The 14,935-nt window shown below is 40.1% G+C and overlaps 1 protein-coding gene across 1 annotated transcript in view; it reads right to left on the bottom strand.

Annotated features, from left to right (window-relative positions):
* Positions 1-14,935, bottom strand: part of NCKAP5 (NCK associated protein 5) — a 643,822-nt gene that overhangs the window by 625,579 nt on the left and 3,308 nt on the right. The window lies entirely within an intron of this gene.

The following is a 14,935-nucleotide window of genomic DNA, read 5'->3' on the forward strand; positions in this document are numbered from 1 at the left end:
GATATAAATCTAATAAAGAAATAAATAAATATCATTTTGACTGAGGAACACTCTCCCCCTCCCCACCCTGGGCCCGGTGATTATCTGATAGCTCTTAGATATTACAGAACAGCTGTTAATGGAAGCCCTTCATCTGTAACTGAGCTGGCAGTACCAATGATGGATCTATTTTCAAGAAGTCAGTTTGATTCTCCAGTATTATATCATGATGTGGTGCACAGGAGCGCAACTGACCTTGAAGAATTCAAGATTGATTCATTAGTTCATGAAATCGCTTTAGGAACATGATGTCCTCGAAAAATGAATGAAGAAGGGAAACTGGCAAATTCCTGGAGTGAGCTTATCTCATGAACTTATTTCAGGTGTTGCTCAGTAAATCAATTGGTCAGGGTTTCTTTTGTCTTTTAAAAACAATATTAAATTATTTTAAGATTTATATTACAATATGTCTCTTCTTTTTTTCCTGCCTCAACATAGCTAATCAGTTCGTCACCCATTCTGGGGTTATAAAAAGGAAAAATCATATATGGCCCTAAGTTCAGGTTGCCTACCCTGATTTTCCATTTTAAATAAAGCCAAGAATGGAATGGAATGGGATGGAATACTTTTTATTGGCCAAGTGTGATTGGACATGCAAGAAATTTGTCTCCAGTGCATAAGCTCTCAGTGTACATACAAGCAACAAATCATAAGATACAATCACAAATCATAAGATACACCTATAAAAATTATAGTCATAAGATACCAATACAAGTAGGTAATAGGAAAGATGAGAAGGATAATAGTAATACAGTCCTACTACATGGTTATATATTGTTAGGCATAAGACAATGCTGTGGGAATTATGTGTTTAGAAGAGTGATGGCATGGGGGGAAATGTCCTTGTGTCTAGTTGTTTTGGCATGCAGTGCATTGCATTAATTGCAGTTAATTGCATGAAATTGGCATGCAATTAATAAAGCAAGCCTTTATTTATTTATTTATTTATTTATTTATTTATTTATTTATTTATTTATTTATTTATTCTTAAAAGCCCAGAACACGCAAATATTCTACTCTCGCCCATTATTATGCAAGTCCTCGTGATTCCGTTAAATTCATTATTAAGTTCATCTAAAGAAATTGTTCCTTTAGGCACATACATCTTACCAAGGGTCTCTAAAAAAAATTGAGGAAGTTCAGTTTCCTTAAATAGATTTCAAAAAAATATGATTTTTTTAAAGAACTTTTGAATAAACAGAATAAACAATCTCTAATATATGTACCAATTATTCACAAACTTGTTTATCTTTTTAAAAATTTATATATTTGTTCATATCCATATAATACAGATATTTCTGTATTCTAGAGATTTAAAAGTTAGACTTTAGCATCTCCCTTAGGAAAACAGAAGAAAATGGCATAATGAAAGCAATTTCATATTGTGAAAAGAAGTGAATTATGAGGTCTTTTTTTACAGGCCATACCAGATATTTCTAGCTGTATTATTTACTGGAAATACTAGCTCTAAAAGAAATTAAACAAATCTTGAGGTTCCTGCTTGCACATGCATTTTAAGGCTTTAACTTTGCATATATTAATTAAATGTGTGTGTGTGTGTGCGCGCGCACATATACACACAAGCACATACAAATGTACATGCAGCCACAGTTGCACATTTAATAGTATGTTGATCTAAATAGACCTACTGATGAAGAGAAATGATTGGTCACTCTTTTTCTAGAACAGAAAGATGGGAGGGTCCTGCAGCAGGAAACTGTTCAACAGAAGGACATAATATCCTGTTATTCAGGCTGAAAATCATGGAGGTTCTCACCTAACTATCTCAGATGGGTTGAGAGTCAAGCCAGCACAGGAACAGGAGATGTGGATATACTTCCAGTTTTCTTAAGAAATCAAGTGTTAGAAACCATATATATTGTCCTGTAGACCAGAGGTCCCCAACCTTTGGGGCACCAGGGACCAGTTCCCTGGAGAGAGGTTTTTCTGCGGACCGGAGGTGGCATGGTTTTGTGTGCTGCCTGCATCTTGCGGATGGGGCTTTCCTTGTTTGTGCAGACCCATTGCTGGCATGCTGTGGCCTATTACTGGTCTGGATCCAGAATTAACTAAAATTACATTCTGATGCTAGCCGACCAGTTGTGCCCCATAGAAGAGATGATATTTGTAATGTATTGGGATCTTTACTTGAACTGTTCATGTGTCTGTTTGAATGCTGCTTATGGTTGCTCAGTGGCGTGTTTGTGTAATGGTCACTAACTAAGCCAGACTAGCTGTCTCCAAGAAGATCACTGGATGATTTTGGGCAGGAATGGGTTCCTTTAAACCTATTGGCCGCCACCTAGCGGCCAACTGTGTAAGTAACTGTGCAGCAGCCTCTGTTTCAGTTCTGTTCCTGTTTGTCTCAATAAAGCAGTGTTCCTGTTTGCAACCTCTCACCTCGTTTATTGCCTGCAAAGAACCAGCTACACAACAATATTGCTGAGCAGTTTGAGGCCAGTACAGTTTATTTTGTTCCTCTGTAGAAAATCAATTCTCTAAAAACTGCAAAGGAGGAAATTGGAGAGATGAAAGAAGGGTGGCCTGGGGACAACTGATGGAGCCTCAAGAATTCAGATTACTGCTAAATGAGATGCCGAGGAGGAGTAGAATGGAAATTCATTAAGGAAAATATTAGCTTTTCACTGGATTATTCAGCTTGGAAGAAAATACAGTTTTGGTTTGGCTTTAAAGATAGACACTAAAATATGTACAGTTAATTCTTGTTATTCATGGATTCCATAATTACGGAGTCCATAATTGCTAATTCCGCTGCTCGCTAACATTTATCGTAACCACAAAATTAATTACTTCTGGCATTTTTGTGGTCATTTGCTGACATGTAGAGAAACAAAAAAAATAAAAATAAAAAATAAATAAAGTTGCTTGATGCACATATTCCCAGCTGAAATTTTAGTCTTTAATTCAGTGTTCTCAGCAGTATTACAGAACATACTGTAACTACTGCAAACAACAAGAATTGACTGAATACACAGGATGCACTTAACTATGAACAGAAAGTTGACCTTTGGGTGCTATAATGATGGCACAGGAGAAATCGACAGCATGCTGCACAATTTAGTATGAGCTGACAACTATAATGCAGACACACAAAAAACACAAGGCGGCAACTGAAGAAAAACCTGAAATTGAAATTGTCATTTGTGAGTCGGTCGGCTGAAATTAATGCTGCTTCCCTTTTTTAGACATATAGTCTAACTAGGGGTTATTTATACTTTCTCAGATAAGTCTCAGTTTCAAATCAGTTTTTTAATTTGGGTGCACCCCCACCCACCCATATCCATCCATTAGGTCATACCTTCTATATTGGGCATATTTCTATTTAAAGTAGTGGAATACACTATCTTTCTCCCCCTCCTCTCTCCCATTTCTCCTATGTTGTTTCCACAATGTCAGTGATAGAAGACAAGCTCAAGGCTATTGGTCTATTGGAAATAATGTTTAAGCCATCTTCTCCAGCTATTGCTCATAAATACTGCTAGGCTTGCAATGGAAAATATGTGGTTCTCACCAGGTTCTCCAACTACCTGAAGGTTGATATAAGATAAAATAATAATGCCTGGGCTGTGCCAGGTATCTTTGCCCATGCATGTAAGCTAAAAGTAAATCACACAGCCTCTATTCAACATCTCCCTTACAAAAGCGACCGGCAAAATGAGGAAGGAGATATCTGAATAGCTGCAGAGCCCATAAAACACATGTATCAGTCATATTTCTTAAGGAACCATGATTATTTTAATTATCCACAAATAAGCAGTTTGGTCTAGTGATGAAGGCACCAGGCTAGAAGCCAGGAGTTTGTGAGTTCTAGTCCCACATTAGACATGAAAGCTGGCTGTGTGGCTCCGGGCCAGTCATTTTCTCAATGTAGAAGAGGTGGCAGAACCTGGGGAAGGAGTGAAAAGGGGAATGAACCTAGAATCGCTACATAGCCATAACAGAACTAAATCCAAGCCCCCTAATAAATGCCATTGACCCTTATCTAAGTCTTAGCAGGTGCTGACCATTAATTGAGAGGATGCCTGTGTTTAGGCTTTTAGCAAAACACTAAATCAGTTTAACTGAATTTGCACATGTGGACCAGGTCTTTTGTACCTAACACTGAGGCCAACTCACCTCACAGGGTTGTTGTGGTAGGGAAAATAGGGCAAGAAAGGTGTATAAGGTATGTTCTCTGTCTTGAGTTATTTATAAAAATAATAAAGGCAGGATTAAAATCTAAAAAAAGAAAAGCCCAGTGCTACTGAGATTCTCAACGGCAGATGAAATATCCTGACTGAAAATCTCTCTGGTTAAAATAAAAGCAGCTCACATGGGCTGATCCTAACTCAAGCTACAATAGTCCATGAAAAGTCTGTTTAAGTAAAAGCTATACATTCTGTAAGAATCACTGCTGCAGGATATTTCAAAATGCTCAGTGCAGAGTGCGACCATGTGCCTGTCATAGCTTTCTCAAGTCTCAGTTCAATTCCCTACTCTCTCTGACTCCATCTGGTGATTGATAGAACTGGAAAGGACCTTGGAGGTCTTCTAGTCCAGCCCCCTGCTCCAGCAGGAGACCCTATACCATTTCAGACAAGTGGCTGTCCGGATAAATATTGGATCAGATAGACCCTTCTCAGTGGTCCTTAAAATCAGAGGGAAGGAGAACTGTGCTGTAGTATGAATGGGCTGAAAGTAGAATTTGAATTTGAAAATCGTGTAAACTTTTTCTCTATTTTATATTTGCAGAAAGTGTTGCCTTCAGAATTAGTCCTTGATGTCTTCATAGTTCTGAAGTCCCAACAGAGCCATTCCCTGTAATCACCTGCATTAATGTGTTGGTCCCATTAATTGGATTTGTTTCATCCACGAGGTGCAGTAAGCTATCTGTAAGCTCTATAAAACATTGAGAACAATCTTTCAGAATGTCTTTCAGGTTTGCATAGGTCTCAGCTGGCTTGTATGATTCTCCTGCCCAAGGTTATCAGCCACTATCCAGGGACCTACCTCCTTGGCTTGACTGTGCCTAAACAAACCTACATAAGGCCCAACAGCATCCTTGTTATGACCTCAATGAGAATAACTTTTGTTATTAAATGCTATAAGCCTTAAAGTGCCTATATTATTCATTTATCTCCGCAGAATAGGTCCTGACATAGCCTATTTTGGGGATGTAGACTGTTATGATGCACAAAGTCTGTCATGGCACTCAAGCTAATATAAACATGTTAATTTTATGAGACACTGTTTTCCAGTGTACATCATACTGAAGAATTCTTGTTGCTTTGATAGGCAAAATACCCGAGGTCTTTCAAATATAAAAACAGCACTGTAAATTTGATTATACTAAAACATTTCAAGTATATGCACCAATGTACCTTCTTGAGAAAAGCAAGGTAAAGGGAAATATTAAAGTTGTTAACATCAATTGTAGCCAAATCTCTCAAAAAGAAAAAGTTACTCATTTTGCACACAATGTCTGGGGAAATATGATGAAAGCATATCAAGAATAGTAATCTTAGAAGGAAAATTATGAATAAACTGTAAAATGCCACACCTTCTATTATGGCATGATTCAAATCTGAATAAATCCACATGGGAACAGTGCATTTAGAATAATTGGGGGGTTTTTTTGCTTTGTCTTTGGTGCAATAAAACTGTTCCTTTTTTAGACATGAGCTCCAAACAACGTAAGAGTGTGCAAAATGTTCCCAAGACATTTCCCCTTCTGGTCAAGTCATCCTTCACTTGAAATTTGGTTGTTTTTATTCATTTATAGTTTATGTGGGTTTTGTTTTTATTATTCTTCCTTTACCGTTCATTTCCAATGTGACTTTCTTATCTATAGTTCAGTCACCGTCTGTCTGCATGACTAATGCTAAATATTTAGAGAAAGACTTTTTATTACAAAAAATTGTGCTGAATATAGAAGAACTTAAAGATCCCACTTCACACAAGGCTCTTTGTTTCTTTGGGTCCTCACAGCAATACAGAGATTTATGAGTAAGAGAACTCAGGCAGAAAAAAATTCAGTAGTTCAAACTGACATAGTACAATGAGTAGTAACATATTTGGCTTGTGAGAGGCACTTGTCAGAAGGAGTTAGTAAGGGGAAAGGGACTGTTGTGGCTGTTGTTAGAAACTTGTAACTGCCTGCCATTATTTTCCCTCTTCAACTGAATATTTAAGTTACATCATACTTGTGAAACAAGTTCATGACAATGCAAAGTCTAGTCTATAATTAATATCCTTTATGTCAAATTCCTTACTTTGTTCTCCTCCTTGGAAATGTCTATGGAGATTCTCAGTCATCCAAGTCATGGTTGTCCCGAAGGTGCTTTTTCAAGAGACAACTGGACTTTCTTGTTTTTCTTTGAAGAGGTTTTGCTTCTCATCCAAGAAGCTGCTTCTTGGATGAGAAGTGAAATATCTTCAAAGAAAAACAAAGACCAGTTGCCTCTTGAAAAATCACCTTTGGGTTCTCCTTGGACAGACATGTCAAACACAAGGCCCGGGGGCCAGATCCAGCCCACAAAGTGGTTTCATGTGGCCCATGAAGCCATCCTGGAAACAGTGAGGGAACGGCCCCCACTGCCTTGGCCCTGGCCCAGAGACCATTCTTCTGCCAGAGACCCTCAGATCTGTCCCACTCCTGCCCAGGCCCCCATAGGCACCCTTGATGCGAACGATGTAGAGCTGGCCACGCCCACCCAGTAGGCCATACGCACTCTAGCCACGCCCACCCAGTAGGCCATGCCTACCCTGGCCATACCCACCCGGCCCCCTGAGGGCAACCGCAATGCTGATGCGGCCCTCAATGAAATTGAGTTTGACACCCCTGTCCTTGGAGAAGCAGCACCAATAACAGCTACAGCTGCTGGTCCTCCATCTGATACCTTGATTTTCACCTCTTGTAGAGCATGGCATCAATTTACCTACCTTCATAGAGTCTGAAGATACAGGACAGGGTGACTGCCTTGTAGACAGATTATTGGCAGGCTCTTTCTAAACCACAGGTGACATGTCTTCAACTCTATCTGTTAGGATGAACTTGGCTAAAGTGTTACAGAAAGTGCTGGTTGATGCAGCTCTTTCTTTTACTCCAAATCATTCTTGGAATGGTCTGGAGATGGAGATGGAGAGACAGTTTGGAGAGTGGTATAGACAGCATTGAAAAGCAGTCTTATATCATGGTCTAACCAGCTCGATGCATTTAAGTACTTGTTTTATAGCCTAAGACATTCAAACAGGGGCTCAGGCTTAGAAGAATGAAGCATGAAACTCTTCCTTCCTTCCTTCCTTCCTTCCTTCCTTCCTTCCTTCCTTCCTTCCTTCCTTCCTTCCTTCCTTCCTTCCTTCCTTCCTTCCCCTGTCTATATTGGCAAAGTCAGAAAATTTAGTAGATTAAAAGTTCAATTCTTGAAGACAACAAAGTATTATAATGTAAAAAGTCTTGACTTTAAGTCAATGTCATTTACAAAAGCATGCTTAATATTACTGCCCGTTCTGTGTTTTTGTGATCAGAATCAGGGCAAAGACAGAATAAGACAAGAGGGCATAAATTTAATCACTTTGCATACCTATGCTGTGTCACTGTCTTCCAGTTCCAGTTAACTCTGTTTAATTCATAAACAGACAGGCATACAATCCAAATGAACAGGGCAACACATCATTTCTCATAATGGTCAACCATTATGCTTTAAAAGAAGATTGTTTCTCAGAAGTTTTGCTTTATGGCATTTGTTTGTTTTCCTGTGTATTAATTAAAATTATGAGTATAAGTTCAATGCTAGGTTGATCGTACTCCAATGACACAGAATCTTGTAGCTGAACACAGCCTGTTTATGAGTGACCAAATCTGGAAGAATGAGAAGAAAGATACCAAAAACTAAATTAAATGAGATAACATTAAATCAAAGCCATTCTTCCCCTTCCATTATTTTTAATACAAATTAAGTTACCCATGCTAGTTATAATTATTTCTATATAGAGAACCAAAAGGCTGTTTATATAGTGGGCTCAAATAACAGTCTGCAGGCCCCACAAATAGATGTAGGAAAAGGAAAAGGAAAACACAGCATTACTGTTAGTTTTACTACTTTATTTATTTATTAAATGTATATGCCACCCATCTCACTATTCAAAGCCACTCTGGGCAACTAAATACTTATTACACAGAGGACAAAATTTATGGAAATACGTTTTTTCCTTGTTACTCCCATAAAGGATATTAGGTGGAAAGTCTACCACATATAGAGTAGACATTAAAAAAAGGCAAAAGGTGATTTTATTCAGAGGTTCTCAAAAGGTTCTCAAGGTGTATATTTTCCTTGAGGGTAAATAGTTTCAGAATTAGTGTCTCTCTCAAAGCAAAGGTGCCAATTTCATTTCTGTTTGGGAATTATTCACATTTGCTGAAACTAAAGCAGAAAACGTAGCCACTGCATGTATTACTGAAAGCTCCTGTTTATGCTATTGAATATTATACACATGGCAAGGAGACAAATGTTTCAGGGCAGTGATAGATATTTCATCCTAACAGCAATCATGGCCTATTGAGTTTGAGTGGCTAGCCAGAGGAGAAACGTCCAAACTTACAAACACACTGTGAGGTCATAAATCAAATTTTATTCCAAGGGGGGGTTTCTTAAGGTTTTATAGATTTCATGGATTGACAAATAGATGCTTCAAGTCCAAGGCCCAAAGGTTGATTTGTAGGAATGATAACATCAACAAGGCAATTCGTGCAAAAGGTTAAGCATTTCTATTTTGCATACACAGGTCTCCCTTCTCTTTCTTCCCAATACATAGGACAGGGGTGTCAAACTCAATTTCATTGAGGGCCGCATCAGCATTGCGGTTGCCCTCAGGGGGCCGTGTGGGTATGGCCAGGGTGGGCGTGGCCTACTGGGTGGGCGTGGCTAGAGTGCATATGGCCTACTGGGTGGGCGTGGCCAGCTCTACATCGTTCGCATCAAGGGTGCCTATGGGGGCCTGGGCAGGAGTGGGACAAATCTGAGGGTCTCTGGCAGAAGGATGGTCTCTGGGCCAGGGCCAAGGCAGTGGGGGCCGTTCCCTCACTGTTTCCAGGATGGCTTCGTGGGCCACATGAAACCACTTCGTGGGCTGGATCTGGCCCCCGGGCCTTGTGTTTGACATGTCTGACATAGGAGATCTAGTAAGCTTGATTTGCCTGCTGGGAGAACCATACCTTCCACCCCGAGAAAAAAAAATGCATATTTGCTTTTCTCTTCAAATTCCATGATACAATGCTAATTAAAGAGAAAGGCTACATTCTTTCCCCTCTTTAAAATGGATTATTTTACAAGCTTGGGAACAAGACTTAATTGTTTTCAGCATTACCTTGACCTGCGAAATTGCCAACATTAAAGAAGGGGTCATAAAACTAGCTGGACACAAAATTATTTATTTAAAGGTCTTTCATTACCCCAAGACCATACAGTACATTTTACCCCATGAGTCTTTCTTCTGCAGGAGCTCTTATTGTTAGAACCTCTAAAGATAAATGCTCAGGTCTGAAACTGGGCCTTGTCCATTTTGGGTACCTCTTAGTGACCTATACAAAGTAGAAGGTTAGCTGTAAAAAGCCAGGCTGCTGGTATTCTCCCTACTCTTTGCACTCTCTTCATACTCACCTGTCCACCTCAAGCAAGAAGTGGCAGGAAATACATTTTCCTTATCCCTGGCTTTCAGTGTGGTATAAGCTCAGAGAAAGAGAGATGTGTGACCCAAGTGATACTGAGAAAATCTTGTGAAGATCCTACTAAAGCCAACACTGGCTATATGGAAATAAGACTTTAAATTTTGACCCCAAATCCTTTTATATAGGAATATATGCATTTCTATAAGCATCAGATAAAACTTTTAATATTATCTTTTCAAAGGGACGCGGTGGCTCAGTGGGTTAGGACGCTGAGCTTGTCGATCGGAAGGTCGGCAGTTTGGCGGGTCGAATCCCGAGTGCCGCGTAACAGAGTGAGCGCCTGTTACTCATCCCAGCTTCTGCCAACCTAGCAGTTCGAAAGCACGTAAAAATGCAAGTAGAAAAATAGGGACCACTCCGGTGGGTAGGTAACAGCGTTCCGTGCACCTTTGGCATCTAGTCATGCTGGCCACATGACCACGGAGATGTCCTCGGACAAGCGCTGGCTCTTCGGCTTTGAAACGGAGATGAGCACCAGCCCCTAGAGTCGGAAACGACTAGCACGCATGTGCGGGGGAACCTTTACCTTTACTATTATCTTTTCAGTCACTGCCTTTCCATGCTGCATTAGATTCCTTCAGAGCCACACAAAATGATTCAAGTTTTAAAAGTCAGCAGAGATATACCCTTAAAAATAAATTGGGAAAAGATATTTAGGCAATTTTTAGAAACATATATCAGGAATGGGCAGCATGTGGCTCTCCAGATGTGGCTAATTCAATCTGTATTAGCTTTGACAACCTAAAGCAATGGGATGAGAGATGAGAGTAATTGAAATCAGAAAGTTTCAACCTCCAAATAAAGAGCTACATGTTGTACCTTCTGAGCATACACACATAGACAATGGTAATGGTTTTTAAATAAATACAGATAGTCCTTGACTTGGAACCATTCATTTAGTGACTGTTCAAAGTTACAATGGCACTGCAAAAAGTTTTCACACTTACAAACTTCACAGCATCCCCATGGTAACAAGATCAGAATTCGGATGCTTGGCAACTGTCGTGTATCTATGACAGTTGCAGGGTCCTGGGATCATGTGATCACCTTTTGTGACTTTCTGACAAGCAGATTAACGGGAAAGCCAGATTCACTGTTACTAACTTAACAACTGCAGTGATTCACTTAACAACGGTGGCAAGGAAGACCCTAAAATGGAGCAAAATTCATTTAACAATTGTCTTGCTTAGCAATGGAAATTTTGGGTTCAACTATGTTCATAACTCGAAGACTACCCATACTTCACTCTGTGCCCAGATTCTACCTTAGTGTAACCTGTTGTCAAGCACTGTGGAAATCAGGAAATTCAGGCAATTCAAATCAGGATAAAGATTTATTGCAAGATTAAGCTCTGTAGACTTAATTTGAACTGTGAAGAATCTGAACTACTAACTGTCAAAGGAAATTAGCAGGAGATAAGAAAGGCATTCAAAGTGAGCTAGACTTAGATCTCTTCTTGGTGCACAGGGACTCACTGATGTCACGTTTGACCCCTCCCTCAGGCTCAGCCTGGTCATCTCTTACACCTGTGTGTGTGTAGTGATTCTGTGGCATCTAGCCATACCAAGCACAGAACTGTAGTAAATTTAATACGGCTCTTGTTTTGTCAACTGGAGAGGATTATCTCCCCTGACTTCTTTGGACTCCAGCCAGGCGTAGATAACATAGTGTTCTCCTGGCAGGATTTAACCTGTTTTGTCAAAGAAGTGCACAGAAACTATGGAAATTGCCTACTGGGCAATGAAGTTTATTAAGAGGGTTCTAGTCCACAACATTCATGTCATATTAAATCTTCTATTGTTTGTATGAAAGGTGTCATGATGAGGACTAATCATTTGAGGATGAAGAAGAGCTGGGAAAGCAGTGAATGCTGATGAGGGCAAGAGAAGCAGCAAGGAAGTTCTGGCATTTCATAGCAGGAGATCTGTAGCCTCATATAGTATCTTTATCAGGACTTTCCCAAACACCCTCTAGTCCATGAGAGCAAGGTAACTAATGAACTGAGAGTCAAAGGGCAGTAATAGACAGAGACATGAGGCTGCTGTGAAAGTGATTCAGGCATCAGTGCCATGCCCAAGTAGTCTGAAGTGAACCAAATCAATGCAGCTGATTGAGAAGCCTGAAGTCAGAGGTATCAAACTGGAAGTTGGAGGTGATCTGGTCCTGGAAGCACCAATTTCAAACTGTGTTCTGATAACAAGCTGCCAGTACTCTGTCCCTGATTGATGCCAAACAGAACCGGGCAAATTTTTCTACGTACCTTGTAATGATGTGTGACGAACTGTGTAGCTCTGGTCCTGAGGAGCTAATTTAATGAGGACTAAAAAAGACATGTGGTCTAGGGAGAATTTAGAGACATTAAGGTTCTGGTATCAAGATGTCTTTCCCCAGTTTTTTTGCTGTGAATAAGAAATTTCACAGGTACTTTGCTTAAATTAAATCTGGTTGCAAGTCACAGCTGGCATGTAACTCAGCGCTGAAAAGGTGACAGCCTGGGCTACCAGCCTCCTAAGAAACAATTCATTGCTCTTGGCTTTTGAAAACTGAAAGCCTCCTATTAAAACATCCATTTTATAAAGTCAGTTGGTCAGGTACTTATAAAGATGAAACATTCCAAAGACAGCTGCTCAGTTAAATGATATCACAGTTGTAAGTGACAATCTAAAGCAGTTTCTCAAACCAGCCTGGAAATTATTCTGGTTAAAAAGCACAGTTTGAAGAATTGACTTCTTCTGATCAAAAAGATGTCCTGGAGACAATGCCACAGTTTTAGGTCATGCAAAGGGCTCTGTTACTGGTGAGCCTTTCATTATTTTCATAACCTTAGAATGTGTTAAAAGTTGCATTTCCTCACATCAGTTGTGATATTATCTAATACTTTTTTCTGCTTTGCACATACTGGCCAAGGGGCTTTTCATATTTGAAAAAGCTTAAAATCTTTTCAGATGGTAGTTTCAACAGCATCCATCCATTCCTTACACCCTTCAAATATGAAACGGCAATTGTCATTTAAACAACCTTGGGCATTTTAAACTGAACCCTTCTTAAGAAATGGCATTCTAAGCTATTAAAATGCAAACAATTAAAACAGATCTTGATGATTATCCTCTGCTTAGAACTTCTGAAGTGAAGGCTCTTTATTCAAGGTAATCAGAAAGGCAGTATCTAAGCTAATTATCTAACAAACCCAGTTTGCATCTAAGTTATAATTCACAGTGCTGTCATACTTTTCATGCAAATGTAAAAGCAGAGGATGAAAAAGTTTACATACCCGTAGGGAGGCTATTTTTAAAACCCCATTCTGATGGGGAGCGAGGGCCCTTTTCTAAAATAATATATGGAGCCAGACTTTATGAAGTCATGCTTTTAACTACAACTTTAGAACTAGAAATGCACTTTGTTACCCTCCCGCTAATTTCAATGAATGCCTCATATCAGACACATTGAACAGAAAGCCTTTATCAATGCAGAAGAGATGTGAGAATGGTTCCAAAAATAAGTTGACCACAACTTCCATTATACTTGACTGGAACCCCTGAGGACAATGACAGAGGTTACCAATGGTCCAACTACATTCTGGATCTCAAGGCTAATAACCACTCAGAAAAAAAAAGGATGGATTAAAGATGGTTTTACGTTAATATGTTCTATATTCAAGGGGGAAAATATGCACTGTTCGGGTTGAGAGCAAAAAAAGGCAGTTGAATATGCCTGTAATGGCATGCTGGAGACATTTTTTCCCCACTTACTGAATTCCACTAGGGATATAAAAATCTGTCCTGAGTTTCTTTTATCCTGAAATACTGCAATTCACTGAAGTATTACAATACAGATAATGCAAGCAGAGGAGTCAGCTGCCATCTGTTCTCAGCTAGAAAAGTATGTTTTCAAATACTATATTCTAGAGGCAATTGTGTTAAAAACACAATGAGGATAAATTGTATTTAAACAAATTGTATAATAGGAAAGCGAGTAAAAGAAGGGATAGAGTATGGATGGGGTGTGGAAAAATGTGTGTCTGCAGGAGTAGCTTAAATTGTTTATGTGGTGGTGGTGAGAGTGAAAAAGAGGGGGAGGGGAAAAAACAATAGAAAAGAATTTGTCCATTCTCCAACCCCTTCTTTTTAGGGAAGATGGTTGAGAAGGTGATTGAACTGCAATTCCAGTGAATCATGGAGGAAATGGATTATTCTAGACCAGACATGTCAAACACAAGGCCTGGGGGCCAGATCCGGCCCGCGAAGTGGTTTCATGTGACCCGTGAAGCCATCCTGGAAACAGTGAGGGAATGGCCCCCACTGCCTTGGCCCTGGCCCAGAGACTCTCCTTCTGCCAGAGACCCTCAGATCTGTCCCACTCCTGCCCAGGCCCCCATAGGCACCCTTGATGCGAACGATGTAGAGCTGGCCACGCCCACCCAGTAGGCCATACACACTCTAGCCACGTCCACCCAGTAGGCTACGTCCACCCTGGCCATACCCACCCGGCCCCCTGAGGGCAACCGCAGTGCTGATGCGGCCCTTGATGAAATTGAGTTTAACACCCCTGTTCTAGACCCTTCCTTCAGGTTTTAGACCAGGGCACAATATGGAAATGACACCGATTTGGCTTGTCAATGGCCTTTGGTGAAATTAAAATGGGGTTGTGAATCTATCCTGGTTCTCCTTGGTCTCTTGGCAGCTTTTGATCATAGCATCTTTCTGAACCAATGATTTTGGTGATTGAGAGTGGAAGATTCCATGTAGCAACGATTCTCTGGTCGGTTCCAGTTGAGGGGAAAGATCACAGGGGGAAAGAGGCTGAGCCAGCAAGCCTTCACTTGTGCAGTGCCTAAGATATGCAGAGCTTGTTGGTCTTACCCCTTCCATTTACAATCTACATGAAACCACTGATGGAGGTCATCTATCAGTTCAGGTTCCAGTATTTTGATGATATTCAGTTATATATCCTGACCCCCAACTGCCCAAAGCATGCTGTTGATACCTTGTCCCAGTATCAGTAAGCTTTCAGAGATTGGATGGGGATGAATAGACACAACTCAATCCTGACAAGAGCAACTGTCTAGAGGTATTTGGCCTTTTCAACCCTGGGAACTTTCTACAGTGTCTGTAGTCTTGGATGAGATAGCATTTCCCCATTGAAAATCAGCACACCATCTAGGAGAGTTTT

The sequence above is a fragment of the Vipera berus genome (assembly GCF_964194415.1).
Source record: "Vipera berus genome assembly, chromosome: 1".
Classification (NCBI taxonomy): domain Eukaryota; kingdom Metazoa; phylum Chordata; class Lepidosauria; order Squamata; family Viperidae; genus Vipera; species Vipera berus.